This window comes from Notechis scutatus, chromosome 3 (genome assembly GCF_049901735.1).
Source record: "Notechis scutatus isolate UNSWTSFEM ecotype Mainland chromosome 3, rNotScu1.2, whole genome shotgun sequence".
Lineage (NCBI taxonomy): Eukaryota > Metazoa > Chordata > Lepidosauria > Squamata > Elapidae > Notechis > Notechis scutatus.
This window is the reverse complement of record NC_142011.1, coordinates 165,123,364-165,142,656: the sequence shown is the minus strand read 5'-3', so window position 1 is coordinate 165,142,656 and position 19,293 is coordinate 165,123,364.

The following is a 19,293-nucleotide window of genomic DNA, read 5'->3' as shown; positions in this document are numbered from 1 at the left end:
GGTTGTGCTGCCATATACATGATTTATTTTGTTACCCTTAAAATCAGCCTTCTAACACATCCTGGTGAATTAAAGAAAAAGATGTTGGGAATTGCAATCTTGGATAGACAAAACAAACATTGTTTATAGTTAACAACAAAATTCTCTAGAAAAATTGTATATAAGCAATAAATTAAATACAATTTTCTGTAATAGGGTTGTGATATATTTATTTAAGTATAAAAAGTACTGGAAAAAGGTATAGTGTAACTCTACTACTTCTATCTGAAATTTCCTTTATTAAATGTGATATGAATAACACATCACATTTAATAAAGTAATTTTATTTACACAGATAAAGACATGTAGTATTGATAAAGCATATTTCCACGAAGAATTACTTTCTTCGTGGGAAAGGGAAGAATTACTTTCAGTACTCCATTGCTAAATCACATTGCTAAGTATTTTAAATAAATAAATTTGATGCAGAATTTGAAATTGGTGCAAAACAATAAAAATGATCTGGTCTTTATTCATAACAATTCCCCTTTGGTTGGATTATTTTGAAAGAAAAGAAAATTGTTTGCAAAATATTTTTCACTAGAGTACAGAATTTTGGTAAAAATATTGAAGAAAAGTAAAGTTCTTATGCTTATTTAGAAGGTGGTCAATGGTGTGTATATACTATATCTTATAGATGTAGTATGTATGCATCTTATGCATATATAAGATACATATTTTTTTCTAATTTCCAAAATTAAAATAGGAGGACACTCCTATGCCTGTTAGGTTTTTTTCTTCTTTGTCTGAGAAAGGCAGATAGTTGTTATAGAAAAATTTCCAATAAAGTACTAGGTAGTACTTTTTTGTCTGCAGTAACATTTAAGTGCAGTCTAACATTCTACACTCTGCATTTCTTCTGCAATAGAAATGTAGAAGGAAAAAAAATATGTACCCTGAATATATGATGGTAATAGAGGTCTCTTTTATACAAGAAAAAACACTTTTTTTAAAATTTCAGTCCAACATTAATTTATCTGCCTTTTGCACCAAGTCAGAGTTGATGGATGTAGACTTTAATCATTAATCTGCTCATTCTTACTTTATGGCTAGTTGTTACAGCTTATATTTATCTGCATTTTTTCCTCTCTGTGATGGATTTATCTATATAGTGTGTCTTGCCAAATATATATTCTTTTCTGTTTGGACTGACTGGTATTTGGCTGCATTTAGATAAGCTGTTTTCATAAACTAACACTTTTTAATTTGCAATACATTATCACTCCCATTTTATATATATATATATATATATATATATATATATATATATATATATATATATATATATATATATATATATATATATATATATATATATATATTAGTAGACATTATTTATATCTATTCCTCAGGCCTTTCAAAAAAAATGAATTTGTCAGTGCTTACTTCAATGACGACTGATCCCTTACTAAGATGCATAAATATGCAGTGATAATCAATGTGTGCCACAGTAGCAAATAGGCTAGATGGAAAGATGGTTGCTAATTATGGAAATTAACCTTTAGTACTAATAAAGGTTAAAGCTAAGCTGAATCATCAGAAAATGTTTTCCATGCTGCAGAGTTGAATGCTCCTTGGAGCTTTGGAAGAAACATTCACAAAATCATTCAGTTTGATTCATTATCCCGTAATTCATTTTAACCATCCGTTTTCACAGAGAGAACAGGTAAAGGTTGAACAAGAAGTACATCCTTAATTAATAGAATTAGATAGCAATCTTAAATGGAATGAGACTTATTTCTGAGTAGAACTGTATAATATTGTCCTGTTAGACTTAGCTTTAGCCAACATGTTGCCTGAGATATATACTAGCTTCATACATCATTGTGGCTTCACAAATCATGTAGTTTGTTTTGGCTAGGTCATATAAGTTATAATTCCTCAGGTAATCAATTGTGGCTTGAACAAACATTGGTTAACTGCAAGATACTCAGTTCAATATATCTTCTATTTGTAGCATAAGAATAAGAGTGGTTTGCCTAATTTAGTAACCATAGATCCATTGAAAAATGCCATTCTCCACCATGAAACTCAGGTACAGCACAATCAGGAAATAACTTGTTATAAAGCCAAAATAATTTAATCCTTAAGAGATAAGTATTATGATTTAAGTATGTCTACGTTGTGGTAATTTTCAAAACTGTATAATATAATCAGTAAATTTACCTAACCAACCAATGCTAAATATGTGCGACAAAAATTGGGTTAGTTATCTTCTTTTTTTTTTTGGCTAATATTGTATAAAATCCTGATTTCATGTTTTATCATATATCTCAAAGGCCAGATTTTGAGATAATAATAATAATAATAATAATAATAATAATAATAATAATAATAATAATAATAATAATAATAATGTGCCTAAAGACCTAGGCAAGCACTTCTATAACAATTGCCGCTGACAGTTGCCATCACCATTGGTCAGCTGCAAAGAAGCGGATGAAACCATTGATCACCTACTGAGCTGTTGCAAGACAATAGTTCAAACTGACTACAAACAACGTCACAACACAGTTGCTCAGAAGGTCCACTGGAACTTGTGTCACAACTACATCTGCCTGTAGCAAAGAACAGGTGGGATCATAAGCCTGAAAAAGTGGTCAAAAATGAGCATGCAATACTACTGTGAGATTTCTGAATACAGACTGACAAAGTTTTGGAACACAATACCCTGGATATCATGATTGTGGAGAAGAAAAAAGTATGGATCGTCGACATTGCTATACATGGTGACAGCAGAATCGATGAGAAACAACTTGAAAAAGTCACCAGGTATCAGGACTTGAGAATCGAACTGCAGAGACTCTGGCATAAATCAGTGCAGGTGGTTCCAGTGGTAATCGGCACACTGGGTGCGGTGCCTAGAGACCTAGGCAAGCATTTAAAAACAATTGGCGCTGACAAGATCACCATTGGTCAGCTGCAGAAGGTCACCTTACTGGGATCTGTTCGAATAATCCGCTGATACATCACGCAGTCCTAAACACTTGGGAAGTGTTTGACTAGTGATTTGTGATAGGAAACCCAGCATGGTTATCTCGTTTGCTATGTATACTGTCATATAATAATAATAATAATAATAATAATAATAATAATAATAATAATAATAATAATAATAATAATAATAATAATAATAATAATAACAATAACAATAACAATAACAATAACAATAATAATATATTTGGCATTTTGTCAACTATTCAGTCCTTCCCAAGGACCTGAGATGGACAAATGTTGATGGTATGATCACAGGATGTAAGCTGTTTCATGTAACTACATAGCCAAAAAGGCATTAAGAGTGGTTAATGTAGTGTCCCTGACTAGCTAAGTCTTCAATCTGGTCCGCATTCTGAGCGGGAGCACCGACTGTTCCCATTGGTTGGTGCCGTTTGACAGCAGACTATAAAAGGAGCAGTCAAACGGCATCAGCTGCTCCAGCCAGCTGGCTGCCAGCCCAGCTGGGCAGCCACAATAACCTGTTACTCTTCAAATAAAAGAAACGTTATTCTTCAACTCTGTGTCTGCCTGGTGTGTCCGTCTGCCAACACAACACTGCCGACGAAGGTGGGATTACAGCAGAGACGCCCAGGCAAGACAGCTGAGCTAAGCCACTGAATGTCAAGAGCCGAAGCCACTGAATGTCAGGAGCCGCAGACAATCTCTGCGCGCGCCAAATTTAAAGAGCCTCCTCAGCTGAGGGGACAGTCACTGCCTAACAGGCACTGCCGCGTGCACCCTTTTGAGGGCGCGAAACTCAAAGTCTCCCTGACTGAGGAGAAAGGCACCACTGCCTGCGTTTCAAAGAGCGTGAAGTTTAAAGGCACTCTAGCCTCCCTGCCTGAGGTAACAGACGCTGCCCGAACCCCCGTTGGCGCTACCAAAAGCGCAAAAGTCTAAAACCTCCCCAGCCGAGGAACAGACATCGCCGAAAGGCACCCCGTTGGCGCTACCAAGAGCGCAAAGGTCTAAAACCTCCCCAGCCGAGGAACAGACGTCGCCCTCCAGGCACCTGAGAGGGCTGCCACACCTGCGGCTTGCCCATGAAGGCCGGTGAGACGCCCCAGGCAGGTATAGAGCCGCCTCCCGTCCCAGCCGCCGCCGCCGCGGCCTCCGCCGCAGCCGCCTCCCGTCCCTGCCACCGCTGCCGCTTCCGCCGCTGCCGCTCCCATTCCGGCCGCCTCCGCTGCCGCCGCCGCACGGCCTCTGCCACCGCCGCCTCCTGTCCCGGCCGCCGCCGCCGCTTCTGCTGCTGCCGCCTCCCGTTCCGGCCACCTCCGCCGCCGCTGCCGCTTCCGCCGCTGCCGCCTCCAGTTCCGGCCGCCTCCGCCACTGCTTCCGCCGCTGCCGCCTCCCATTCCGGCCACCTCCGCCTCCGCCACCACTTCCGCCGCTGCCGCCTAACGTTCCGCTGCCTCCGCCGCTGCCACTTCCACCGCTGCCGCCTCCCGCCCGGCCGCCCGACTCCGCCGCTGCCCGCCGCTGCCGCCTCCTGTTCCAGCCGCTCCGCCATCGCTGCCGCTTTGCCACTGCCGCCTCCCGTTCGGCCGCCTCCGCCTCCGCCGCCGCTTCTGCCGCTGCCGCGTCCCGGCCCGGCTGCTGCCGCCGCCGCCGCCAACAGCCTGAGCACCTCTTCGACTCCCACCGGCTGCCGAGCGACGGGCCGCTGCCGGTGCTGCTGGTGCTGCTCCTCTATACGCCGGTGCGGCTGTGCCTCCTGCTGGTGCAGCTCTTCGTGGGCCTGCTGCGATTGAGCTCCTGGCCCTTCTCCATCGTGGACTCGGTGCAGCCATTGGCTCTGCAGGTCTGCAGGCCCTTCGTGGCTATGAGCATGGCTGGCGCTTCCTGGTTCACTGAGCTGTTTTGGACTTTCTTCGTTCCTTTCACCGTTTGTCAAGTAAAAGTCTCTCTGCCCCCCTCCTTTTCCAAGTGACTCTGGGAAAGGGGGTCCTGTTTTAGGGGGTGGGGGGGTCAGGACCTGAACAAGGAGGCGCGCACCCACCATTAGGGTCCTTCCACCTGGCCTTGCATTCCTTGGCGGGTGGCTATATGTCCCCAGGGGGTCAAAAGCTAGGTGGGTGGGAGGTTGGATTGTCACTACCCTAAGGGGGGCCGAGGGAGCACGACGTGCCTGCTCCTCTTTCAGCCCTTAGGCCTTGACCTTCGTAGTCAACCCCCTAACTCAGCGGTCCCCACCTTCTGCACATGTCCCTTCACGCAAGCCACAGCTAAACTTGCACGCTGCTCGCCCAAATGGAACTTGCCTGCCATCTCTGCAGCTTGGTTCCAAACAGGCGACTGACAGTACTGACCCCCAGCCTTAGGATTCAGGGACCCCTACTCCACAACATGCTGGAGGTCACCAAGGCAGGGTTACACACCAAGCTTGTAAGGGTCTCCTTCCCAGGCCAGGTGCTCCTACCCTGCCCACTAGTTCAACTTCCTCTTTTGTACCATGTATCCTCAGAAGGCAGGGCCGCGCATGCACTTAGCTAGGGGAAAGGGGTGTAGTGTCCCTGACTAGCTAAGTCTTCAATCTGGTCCGCATTCTGAGCGGGAGCACCGACTGTTCCCATTGGTTGGTGCCGTTTGACAGCAGACTATAAAAGGAGCTGTCAAACGGCATCAGCCGCTCCAGCCAGCTGGCTGCCAGCCCAGCTGGGCAGCCACGATAACCTATTACTCTTCAAATAAAAGAAACGTTATTCTTCAACTCCGTGTCTGCCTGGTGTGTCCGTCTGCCAACACAACAGTTAACCTAATCCTACGTAGCTTTTTCTCTGGTAATATCACACTACTAACTAGAGCATACAAAACATTTGCTACACCAAGACTTGAATACAGCTCATCAGTCTGGAACCCGCATTACATATCTGATACTAACACAGTTGAGAAATTCCAGAAATATTTCACAAGAAGAGTTCTCCACTCCTCTACTCGTTGCAGAATACCTTATGCCACCAGACTTGAAATTCTAGGCCTAGAAAACCTAGAACTACACTGGCTTCGGTCTGATCTAAGTATAGTATATAAAATCATACATTGCAATGTCCTACCTGTCAATGAATATTTCAGTTTCAACCATAACAAAACCACACCAAACTTGATTGCAGGAAATACGACTTCAGCAACAGAGTGATCAACATCTGGAATACTCTACCTGACTCTGTGGTTTCTTCCCCCAACCCCAAAAACTTTAACCTTAGACTGTCTACTGTTGATCTCACCCCTTTCCTAAGAGGTCTGCAGGGGGCATGCATAAGTGCACCAATGTGCCCACCGTCCCTGTCCTATTGTTTTTTTTTCTTTTTCTTTTAAACAAATTTTATTTAGTTTTTCACATTAAAAACAAAAATCTCTTTTTAGTGGACAACATATTTCTGGGTCATCACCTTTACATACAAATATGACAGCAATTATACATTCATATATGCATACTTAATTCTATTATTACCTTTTCCATTCCAAATTTTCAGTAAGGAGAGAAACAAACACATTAATTCTAGCCTTTTTCATTAATCTCAATCGAAACATCTTTTTGTTTCATTTCAATTATTTCAAATATAATCCTTTAATATTTATTTTAAAAATAAAGATAAACAATATGTGTTTGCCCAATAATAATAATAATAATAATAATAATAATAATAATAATAATAATAATAATAATAATAATAATAATAATGTTACCAATGTCTCTCCTTGCTTTTAATAGTCTATATTAACTTATTAATTTAGTTGGCTCTTTAGTCTGTCATATTCCCTTTCCATCACTAAAAAAACAAGTATAGGTTCCCCCACTTTTACTGCTTTGAGTGTGACACCTCAATGATTAAAATATACCTTTATTCCCTCATCTTGATTCCCAATAAACCATTATTTTTAAGAAGTTACAATAATAATTACATCTTTTCATTTGGATTCCGCAGCATATTTTTCTTGCTTGATTTTTAATAAGAGTTATCAGTATCTATATTACCCTATTTTCTAAATATTTTTAATTGCAGAAATATTCTTATTACCCCTTGTCACCCTGCAGAATCCCTTTTTAATTCATCAACCATTATCTCTGAAAAAACAATTTCTTTTCAATATTTTACTATTTCCGTATTTCTTTATTTCATGCACCTGTTTCTTACTGCTTCTCCCCCTCTTTTCCCCATATCTTTTCTCATTCCAGTTTATATCCCTCTCTTTCTTAATATCTTCCTTTCCCTTTTTCTGTTGGGTCTTTCTGCCTTTCCTGACTTCACAGGTATTCCCCCTTTTGATTGCCTTCTTAAATTTCAATTTTTAACCTTCCTTCTTTCCCCACTTCTTTGTAGTGTTCTTTGTGTTAATTGTCTATTTAAAATGTCTTCTCCTTGAATCTACTCCACCTCTGAAGCACTTTCTTCTTGTTCTTCAATCACCATTTCCATTTTTTCTAACACAGAGCAAAGTGATTCACCTCTTTCCTGTAGTAATTCTCTCATATTTTTAAGTTCCATTTTTAATTCCTGAAGAGATATCATCATTACACACTATTATGTTTTATGATCCACAAAAAAACCACTTTTACTTTCCTTCTTTCTTCTTTCAATTTTCTAAATTTCTAATTTTCTCAATCATTCCAGCCCAGGGTCTATACCAAAAACATCAATCAATCCCACAGTCAGTCTTTCCTTGCTTTTTTCTTTACTCTAGTTCTGCTTTCACTTTCTAAGATTCTTACTTTGTTTCAATATTTCTGTAATGTTATATCCACATAAGTTCATTCAGAAACAGGATGCTTTCCCTTTTGTTTGAGCTCAAGTTTTTGTCAAAAGGTGGCACTCTCCATTATACAAAGTCTTCACCTTTTTCCCCTATTTTTTTATTTAGGGTTTTTTGAACCTCCAACACAGTCCAGTCTCTAATTTGTAAACTTTATTATTATTATTTTTTGACAATCTTAAGTCCGGCTTTATTTTATGCCTGTTTATTGCCAAAATATTTTAGTCCAATTTAGTTAAATCTTTAGTTCCGGCTTCTTCCTTTCCCAGTTCAAAGCCCTGCTTAGCTGTCAAAAACATTTTCTTATTTTTTTTCCTGTCCCTTTGTAATTTCACCGCTCACTTTTCTTTTCTTAAAAATTCCATGTTACCTTAATCCCGGGATACTTTTGTTTAGTTGTATTGCCCAGTTGTCCTGGTTCAGGTGTTATCCACCTCTTTCTTCCCTCCTGCACAAATCTTAATCCAGCTGAGTCCTCCTCTTCAGGGTGGCCATTTTAAATCACTGCTGCAGTCATCTTCGGGGGGAAAAAGACCAAGCCCAGTGGGGGAGATGCGGCTCCCCTCAACCTGGCATGCGGCTTCCCCTTACTCCACCACCCCTCCAAGGCAGCTTCAGCTCCTAATTGTAATGATCGGGGCTCTCCAACAAAAGAGCATGGACCATAGCCACAGAGAGTCGCTATCTACAGTCCATCAGTAAGGAGGCACCGCCTTCTTCCCCCATCTTTTTATTTTTCTTATATGTATCCATTTCATGTATTCATAATTATGTTTATACTTATACCTATTATCTTGTAAGCAATTGACAAATCAAATCAAATAATAAATAATAAATAAATAAATGAATGAATAAAAAAATAAAAAGCCATTTATTTTATACAAATTCTGGGGTTCTATAACATCAGAAATGAACAGGGAAAAAAAGCCTGTACTACTTCAACTTTTTATTGATTTTTCAATAAAAAGTAATATCCAAATCTTAAACAGAGATAGATCTGTTTATTAAGCAGACTGTAGTAATTGTAAATGACAGACATGGAGAAAATAGTAGTGGCAATTGAAGCTCTGTTTCTCCTGAACCTAGCAACTATTAGTCTCTGCTAGAGGACAGATCTTGCTATACCACCATCCTGATTTGAATGTCAAGCTGGACTCTATTAGCTTTGAAAGAATTCCTTATCACTACCCATAAGTAATTTTCAAGTCCTTTGCATAAACTCAGATATATATCCACACCTGCACTGATTTGTAACTTGGGTTACCAGGTTCACTTTGTAAAATAAATATAAAACAATGAAAAGTTAGCATTGGGAAAAGAAAGACAACTAAAGATATATCATTCTGCAAGATTTTCAGTAAGTACAATGGTTATGATTTGATCTTTTTCTCCTCGATTACAGATACAATTCAGGCATCACTGCTCGTGGTTACTAGAGAAATGGCTTCTTTTCATCTCTGTACAGAAATAGGTCTATCTGGAAATGGACGTGACAAATCATGTCTCTTTTTCCAGTGTATCTTGCCTGAATAGTTAAAAGTTAGCTAAACACTGATGGCCTTGCTTGTGCAAAAAAGCAACTTATATATTTGTATAGCATTTTTAGCAATTTTATTACTATTTATGTTTATGAATGTTACCTTATAAACATTTTACCTTTTTACCATGAAGATTATAACCTGGTTCCTGCTGATTTATGTGTAGAAACACGATATGAAAGAGCTTAGTGTACCTTCCTGCCAGAACTGACTTGTCACCAAGTTTTAATGGTATGATGTCAGCAGTTCTGAGGCCTCCAAAATTTGGGATAATGGAAGAGAAGTATTACATGGAATTTGCAGCCATACATTATGTGTCTCTATTTTAAGACAAAACTTATGGTTGCCAGCCTTTAAGCATTAATCTTGTTGCTACCTCTAAAACAAGTTGTGGTATCAAGTAACTACTGTTATTGTTTTCTAAAATGTGGCTGTGTTATGATATAGAAAAATAATACTGGTGGTCAAATAAAAGATAACTTGCCCTTAGTACCAAGCAAAAATGTTACAAATAAAAATGTAACAGATAACATCCCATAATACTCAATTCTATTGAGGGCTGCTTCAGGGCTATGGTTGACCTTGGGAGGCCGGCGGGGAGTGGTTGACTGGGAGGGTGTGGCCAACTGGGTGGGCATGGTCAGCTTGACACCGTTCCCCAAACTGCTGGCATGTTTCCTCTTCACTTTGGATATTCCGGGATGAAGTAATGCTGGTTTGATGTTTCCTCTTCGCGTTGGGTAGACTGGGCTGAAGTGACATGGGCCAGTCCCTTATATTTTCCAGGACATCCCCATGGGCCAGATCCAGCCACATTATGGGGTGGATCCGGCCCTTGTGTTTGACACCCCAGTCCTAATATCACCATATAGATTGGTGACTAGTTACATTTAAGATCTGTCTGAAATCTACTTCTCTTTTTCAGATCTTCTTTCTGAAGCACAATAATATTGATATCAATATCAAATACCTCTTAATATTATGTAATTATTCTACAACTTCTCTGAATATTTTATTTCTGCCATTTTATCATTTTTATTTCTCTCCTTTTTATATTTTATTTTTATTTTGAGAGAAAAATCTGCCTGAGGTGAAGCATGTATTGAAATAAATATCTTCAAGAAACTAATATCTTAAAGAATTTGGTCTGTGTTTTCTTAAGGATGGGCTTTCACATAGCTAGCACATTTATAACAATAACACAATGACATCCTGGAACATACAGTATTTATTTACTTAGGTAGAAACCGCCTTCATTCTAGCTGTTATTAAAAATATTACTTCTTAAAGACATTCTTTGCAAATCTGTACTTGCATTTTTCAGGCACAAGTAACAGCTCTTTCTTTATAGTGCAATATTCTTGTGTAGCAGAAACAATTGCATTGCTGACAATCCTTAAAGGATGACAAGAAAATGAGCTTTTTAATATATTAATATATGTTGCTGAATCAAAATAGATTGCCAAAAGTAGATTTAAAATTTACTTATTGCACCAATACATTTTATTCTATTTTTTCATTCTATGGGTTCAAAATTAAATTTCAGAAAATCCAAAAGGAATTCCCAGGATCAGTATATTTAATCACTAATCTGAAAGCACTTTTTTTGAAAATGGCAAAAGCACTTTATGTCTAAAACAATAAAGCAGAAAAGCTCTGATTTCAGAATAATTCGCTATCAAGATGTTCAGTTAAGATTGGTTGATAACTCTAATTAGTTATTCCAATTTCCTTAATCCATATTTACTTAGAAATTATAATATTTTCTTCAAACTTTATTGTCCACTGTCTCCAAATTCTTCTTCCTTGGTCCACTTTCTTGTTTAGATTCTTACCTTAGCTTCCCTCATTGTTTTCCTTCCATTCTAGGAATTATTCTTAATTTTCATTCTTCTAGTGTGAATTTTGATCCAGCTGTTTGGAAAGTTTTTCCTTCTTTAAACTATATGACAAATATCTCATATAGAAAAGCATGGTGTTCTAACCCAGCTTTGATAGGATTGGTAGTGTCAGGTAGACTATAGCACTCATGGTGAAGAATTTGCTACCTAAGAATAATTTTTGCTTTCATTTTTTATTCATGTCTATATAACACAATTTCCATTATACTTTTTATGATAAGGTAACCATTGTCCTACCAACCAAAAGATTTGGTCATTAGCTTGGAAATACATCACAACTCTATTTGTACAATAGCACATGCACACACACACATATTTCACTAAACTTAGAATATTGTGACTCCTTAAAATCATGCTATTGTGTTTTCCATCCTCTAATCACTGCTGGACAGCTGCTTTTCCCAGCATGTCTGCCACCTCTATACTGATCTGGCTCATGGATAAAGAAGAACACCACATGCTGGTTTCTGTACTCACCCCAGGTAGCACCTTACATTAAAGATGAATGTTCCTGCAATCTGCTCGATTTTATACAAGACTGGTGTGGGCAAATTGCCAAAATAGCTTCCATTAGAGCTCCATTTTAGAGAGAACAACTTGCTTGATTGACTTTCTTTCCTCCAGTACATTGAAAGGAAAGCCATTGCAATGGAATAGCTTGGGCTATTTTAACCAGCAGTGCCTGAGTCAATTTTGCATTTCCCATATCTGTAAATCGAATGGGAAAACTACAATGATTCAACAGCACATTCAGCTTAAAAATAGCTCTCTGTCAGGCACTAGCAGTCTTTATAAGGGCTGCACACACATGTAAGTTATTCACGAGGAATTCTTAGTGTTATTTAAGAAAATGCCCTCAGATTAAGCCCCAAGTTGCGGGATTTGATGCCACAAATAATTCTTGGGTTTTTATACATGGGTAAAACATGGATGAAAAATTAATGAGATGTCACTAATGTTCTACTACTTGGACAGTTTTACTATTATATCTGTGGATGTTTACATTAGTGGAAGTTGGAATACCATGACTGCCAGAGCAACTATTGGAGAAAAGAAACCAGCCACAGCTGCACCTGACAAAGAAGATTTCATGGGTCTTTCTGGATCTCCAAAACCAGTAATAGAAGATAATATACTGGTTATGATCCAAAAACCTTGTCTTAATTTAAAATTTTTACAGAAGAGCTCAAAGGAGCTTGTACCTTGCATTTCATAATCCTTTTCATTCCAGAAGTAGCAAAGGCTTTAAGTGTAAGTTTAAAAAAAAATGTGTCTTGGAAAGTTAGACTGCCAAAATGACCCTGTTTTCTATAATGTATATCAGTAACTATTTGTCCCATATAGCTGTTCTCTGTTTATTGAAGATAGTACATAAGACAACAGAATGTATAGCTTATCTGGAAAAAATATTTCTATGTCTGAATATTTATATGCATATATGCTTCAAAAGAGGGGTTATGCAGCAAGAAGATAATCCATAAATTGGTATTTTTTCTTAGTATACAATGCTTTTCACATTAGAACAAAGATCCTTTGCTGAATCTCAGAAGCATGTCTGATGCATTCTGACATGAGAAAAAAAATTCAAGAACTATGAAATCATTGTATTTGTCTATACCAAAGTTGCTTGGATACAACCAGATATGCTAATCTGTCAAGAAACCAACAGTTAAAAAATGCAACATCTAAATAAGTTCTCAAAATATTCTTGAAATTCAAGAGTTGTCTGACACATAGAACATAAAGTGAAGATGTTTGTATGAGCTGCCCAATGTGAATCAATTAACTCTGAAAGAATAGCACAGATTGATGTGTTCTTGTGTGCTTAAAAACAGTAATTATAGTTAGCATCTTTTGTTTGGGAAGGCCCACTGATGGTTGAAATAACGAACAGGATCAGGAAACAGAAGAAGCAGAGGAATAAGTAAAGTATCACTATTTGTTTGGCATGTTTACATTAGCTTCAGAAAATATTTCTCAGGAAAAGTAACTGTCAGGTATAAACAACCAGACCCTCATGTCAAGAGTTCAATTGTTCAAGCTTGTACACAGGAATCTTCTCAGACTGACAGTTTGAGCCTAGAGACTAGATAGGATTTAATGACATTCAAGGGAGGGGGGGCACTGGACTTCACCCTGTTGTGCCCACCTAGGGATTCTAGACTAATTCCTCATTTGACTCTTCCTGAGTCAGACAGTCTCTCTCCTACAGTAACAATTATTTATCAGTATAGCCTTAAATTCTGTGAGATCTCACACTTTAAAATAAAATAAAAATTCCCATAGATTGCCTTACATTCTAATGTACCATCAGATAATGAACCTTCATCTTTGAGTAGTTTCAAAAGGTACTGAATAAGAGGGTGTGAAGAAAACAAGGATTACCTTGCATGTGCTGATAGAAAGCTATAACACCTGGACCTCTAATTCTGGTAGCTTCCTTTTCAGGCAGTTTCTCAAACTACATGTTAAACAATTAAAAGAAGCATCTGTAAATAATTTGTTTATTAAAAAGTGCAGATAAATTACAATGCTTTCCAAAATGACATAGCCATTATTTCCTAGAGCAAAGCAAATACATTTAGTCAGCTAATGCATTTATCTGTAGACATCTATTAAATATCTTAATAGAAACTGCTATATGATTGCCATATTTTTATTATCTTAAAAATATTCGGAATGAAATTACAATTCTGTAACTCTAATGCCCACCAGTTTTCTATCATACATCCAACCCGAAGCAGAAACATTTCCAAATATATTAATACAAAGACATGTTTCCATTATGTACTTATAATAAATTCTCACAAGTCCTCAAAACCAGAGTTTGAGTGATAAAATTTTAAAACATGTGTAGGATTTTTATAAAACATGCCATTTAGTACACAATGTAAAATCTGTAAGCATATGAAGATGTAGAAACCAACATGTTGACATGAAATCATTTTTCCTCACTAAATTTTAAACAAGCATATTAAATTATGGGACAAATATTAAATGAAACCAGAAAAACTATTATTAACATGGGACAGTCTAAGTTATGAAGAAATTTTTTCAAATACAACCTAAACATTTTGAAACAAGTGCTTTTGTCTTTAAACTGTTTGGAAAATTAAATGATCCACCCACCCCCATAGTTTAGACCAAACTCAAGTAGGCAAAGGATTCTTGTGAGACAATAAATATCTTTGTGGTGACAAGAGACTTCATACACAAAGATTGTACATGTATTTCTAATACCCCAGGGTTCAATATTTAGAGCAATCAAGACCTGAAATCTATAACAACTGAAATTTCAATTTGTTTAGCCAACCTGCAGGATATAAAAGTGCTTACAAAGAAAACATATATCCAGGCATTTGAGTTATTCTCTTCCTCTCCCTTCCTCTCTCCCTCCCTCCCTCTCTCTCTTACACACACACACACACACACACACACACACACTAACATAGTGTCAGCTATATCAAGCATCCAGAAAATATCCATGATATGTAGATATTGTGGACAACAGGGCCATGTTAACAGCATTATAGGCCCCAGGCAAAGCGATGTACTGAGGCCCCTACAACAGCTACTCACAGGAATAAAAATGTAAATGTGCGATAAAATTAAACATACATTTGCATGTTTTTAATTTTTTTAAAAATGCAGTAAAATGTAATAAATATGTTGCTATATTTATATGATACAAGGTGCATTGAAGGGTTAACATACACAGATTAGTATGGGGCCGCTATGCTCATGGGCCCCACAGGCAAGTGCTCATCAGGCTCATGCATTAAGACAGCCCTGGTGGACAACTTTAAGCATGGCTTGAAAAATACATAATAAACTTATAGATGTATGTGTAACTGTTACCAAATATTAACAGTTCTTTAGTATCTAAAACATTAAGAACAAAAATAAAAATTGTCAAAGTTATTAATAACATTAATAGTCTGTGGAAGTAACCATTCTGGTTTTATCAGTGAAATTAAATAGAACTTTCAAATAGAAAGTGAAATATAACCAATGCATAGAAAATATTACGTTGTTGCCTTTTGTATTGAGAGGGAAATAATTTAAAGTTTCACTGGGAAGCATTTTCTTCCTTTTTTTATATATATTTTTTAAATATTACAATTAAAAAGATAAAAAATAATATAAAATTTAAAAAATAAAAGTATAAAAAGAAAAAATAGAAAAAAGAAAAATAGAAATTAAAAAATAAGAGCATAATAGAGAAAAAAGAAATATATAAAGAAATGACTTCTCTCTTCATCACAAGTGTAAACAAATTAGTAACTTATAACTTCTCTTAAAAACAGCAATACAGTAAAGCCTTAAGTACTTTCAATTAGTATCCTAGAACAATTTCTTTTCATTTCTTTCTTTGTTCATTCTCATAACATTCTTCAAAGCTTTAATAAATCTCTTTTTATATACGTGCCAATATAGGAAAGTTATACAGGTCACTCTTTGAATTGTTGTTTGTACCTCCCTTTTAATTATTAACATATGAGCTGGTTTTATTTGTATGTTCAGTGTAGCATCTTTTTCCATGTCATTCTTGTAGCCTGTCATTCACTCTCGCATCAGTCTCAATCTTGTTAGGTAAAACTTGTTCCTCTTCCATAACATCTTTTAAACATGGTCATTATGACCAATGTTAAAACACTGTTGCTCTGTTCTATATTAGTAAGTCAAATTTAATTGTTCTTCTTTAATTATAATCTTTAGCTCCTTCTGGTTCCCTCTAGTATCTAACCTTCAAACTTCATCCCATCAGTCAAATTTCAAAACAAAAGCATTTTCCATGGTGAAAATTTTTCAAACCCATCTGGATCTCTAGTCCATCTATAACTTTCCAGAAATTGTTCTTTTTGGTTAAACTTGCATTTAAAGCTTTCTTCACTAAAAATGGAGAGCTTCATCTAGTGCAATAAAACCTGTCAATCCAATGGTTCCTAATAGCTGAAAAGCAGTTAAAAACCAATTTCCAAAAATTATTAGAAAAGTATGTGAACTCATTGTCCTTTTGAAGGCATTAGCTATGGTTTGAACAAAACAATGGCTATTCCCTCATCTCTGAGATCTCTAAAACATATCAGAGCCTGCTGTCCTGTAGTTGCCTCACAAGAAGCAGTTGTCTGGAGCATTTGTGGGCAATTTCAAATTCTCTCCTTGTCTGAGAAGAATTACTGGCTCTTCATTCTACCACTGTCAACAGCTCATCATAGCAGACACATCTTCAATTCATCATTTCTTCCCTGGAAGTCCAGCAGACCCTTTTTCCAAGAATTCCTAGTAAAAATAATTAAAAGGGGCCATGAGCTGAAATTTTTGATACATTGTGCATAAAGACTGAGAGAGTAGTTATCGTTTTTATTTTAGATTGTTCTCTTCAAGAAAAACAGAAAGAAAAGTGATTCAGAGTTTCCTGACAAAAACAGAAGAAATCAATGAATCCTGAAGCATGAGGAGTTAGAATAGGAAAATCATTTTAAAAAATAATAAAGGCAACTCTCTAGATATAAAAAGAAGTCAACTGAGGAAAGGAGGAAGCAGGAAAAGCACATGAAAACAAATTTCAGACAGAATTTCAAATAAAGACAATATAGTCTAATTACATTGTTTGCATAAGATTTTGTGTTTTAAATCCATTCACAGTTCATATAGAGAGGATATTTCAAGACATCCTGTTTAGATTTTGTTAGGACTTTCTTGATTTATTTCCTACTTCTCTTTGGTCCTCCTCACCTCTTTGGAGCACTTCCTCACAATTTTATAGGAAGAGATGATCTGTGAAAGCAACCCTCTTTGGGGAGACTGATTGTACTTGCCCAAGCAAGCAAGATGTTCTATTACTGATGTCATGGGTCTAGCCAGAAAATCACTGAATTATCTAACTCACTTTCTAATGACTTTGCAGTTGAATCTAAATGTGCTAACTAGTTTTCACCAGCTGTGCCATTATATATAAATAGGATTTTGTGGGAGACTTTGGGGTAAGAAGAAATGAAACTCTCCAGTCAGGATTTTGAGCATGGTATCACTTGTCATACTGTAAACTTGGGCAGCAGGTATCCAAAACAAAGGTGCATTTGGTGTTTGAGTATTAAGTCTCACATTTCTTATCCATGCCCTGTTTACTGGAATGTCCAATCTCCCTTTTTGTGGGAGGGATGGTTTCCTTATATTATTTCTTTTTGCAGTGGATATATTTTGCTATCATGTTATTTTTCACTGGCTGTGTAAAATTTAATTCTCCACACTAAGCCACATGCTGGAAGTTATACTCTGAGATAAACATTAGTCAGAGGAAGGGCAAATACCCTCTATATTGCCCTTAGAGAAAATTAAAATTCAGTGGCAAAATTACAGGTTTTCTGGAAGCCAGACACAATAGTTTCAGAGGCTCAGAGTGGTATACTTCTACTCTATCATGTAAACATGAGATCACATCCAAATTGAAAAGGATGAAGTTGGGTGAGAAAAGGAACATAAGAAGGGAAAAACAGTGAAAGACGAATCAGCCCACTGTGCATCTACTTTATAATAATGGTTTCCTTTTACAGTAAGGAGTGGTGCGATAATGAGACACAATATATACTGTAGAGGAAATAAATAATGGCTAGGTAACCATGTGGTATGCAACATTTATGACTTCAAGTAGCACAACAGGAAAACAATGTGCACTTTTTCTCTTCAGGTGTTTTCTCTGAGTGCAAGTAACATAGTATGAATGAATATTGGAGTCATGACTGCTTTCCACCACTACCCTTATGGACAATGTGCTCCCATACATTTCAGTCACTGAGGAAATATCTAAATGGGTGTGGGGGTGTAGGTTTGTTAGTTGTTAGTGCAAACTTCTGTTCATGGAGACAACTAATGAGCAATCAGTAATTGTCTCCTCTTTAGATGTTTCATAATTGTGTGAAATGAATATGGAGCAATACTGGCAGGAAAAGTAGCCATTGATGGGGCCTTCACATTGCAATATGCCTTCTATGTGGAGAAAAACAAAAACCCAGAAGATTATTCTGGTATGAAATATATTCCCCTGACCCTGTCTTTTGGGTTAGTAAATGGGTCTTTTATCGGTTATTTAAATTTAGGATTCATTTAAATGTAGGTATTTATCTGCACTGGGATCTGTGTAGAGGGAGGGGAAGAGAAGAATAGCGCAAATAACGATAACAAATGATGTTTTCTGTTTCTCCCTTTTTAACACTATGGCTTTATATTAATTGCTTTTAATTTACTGTTAATGTTATTGTGATTTTTATTTTTTGGTTATTTACTAAGATAATTCATGACAAACCTTATAATATTCTACCTATGTATCTGTCTCTTTCTTTATACATCAGTCATATATTTCGCCAGGAAAATAAATACAGGAGTTACAACATTTCTTAGAAGAAAGGAAATAATCTGTTTAGAAAGAATGGGACTGTTAAATCTTTCTTTCTCCCCATGCAGTCTCCCCCTTCCCGCATACACCCTATTCATTCTGGCAATAATTAGCTTTTTCTTTCTGAGCTAAAAAGATTTAAATAAATGAATTTGCCTGTTACTTTTGAAAGTAGTCTCATCAAATTAGATTTTCAATGTTTTTGGCTCACATTTTGAAAGTATAATATCTGTTTTGTGGACAAAGTCAGAATTTAGATATTTGAATTTGGAACTGACAGTTCACTTAGTGTGGTGTGTGTGTATGTGTGTGTGTGTGTGTGTGAGTGAGTGAGTGAGTGAGTGTGTGTGTGCAATTACATGCATGCATCTCCATTCAAGCCAAAAGAAAAGCATCATTGTCAGCAAATATTCTATACTAAATTTAAGATCACAAATAAAATAAAGAGATGTAACTAATCCAGCTAACCCTGATTCACTGAGACAGAAATCCCACCCTAAAAAGAAGAATCAGGGGTCTTTGGTGCTCTCTCAGCTTGCTTGTTTTTTTGCAGAGGTTTCGTTACCTAAACTAGGTAATGATGATGGAAACCTCCATCATTGCTAATAAGGAATTTGATTTGCTGTCAGTTTGTATTCTGGGGTCTTGCTCTGTCAATGTTGGTGGG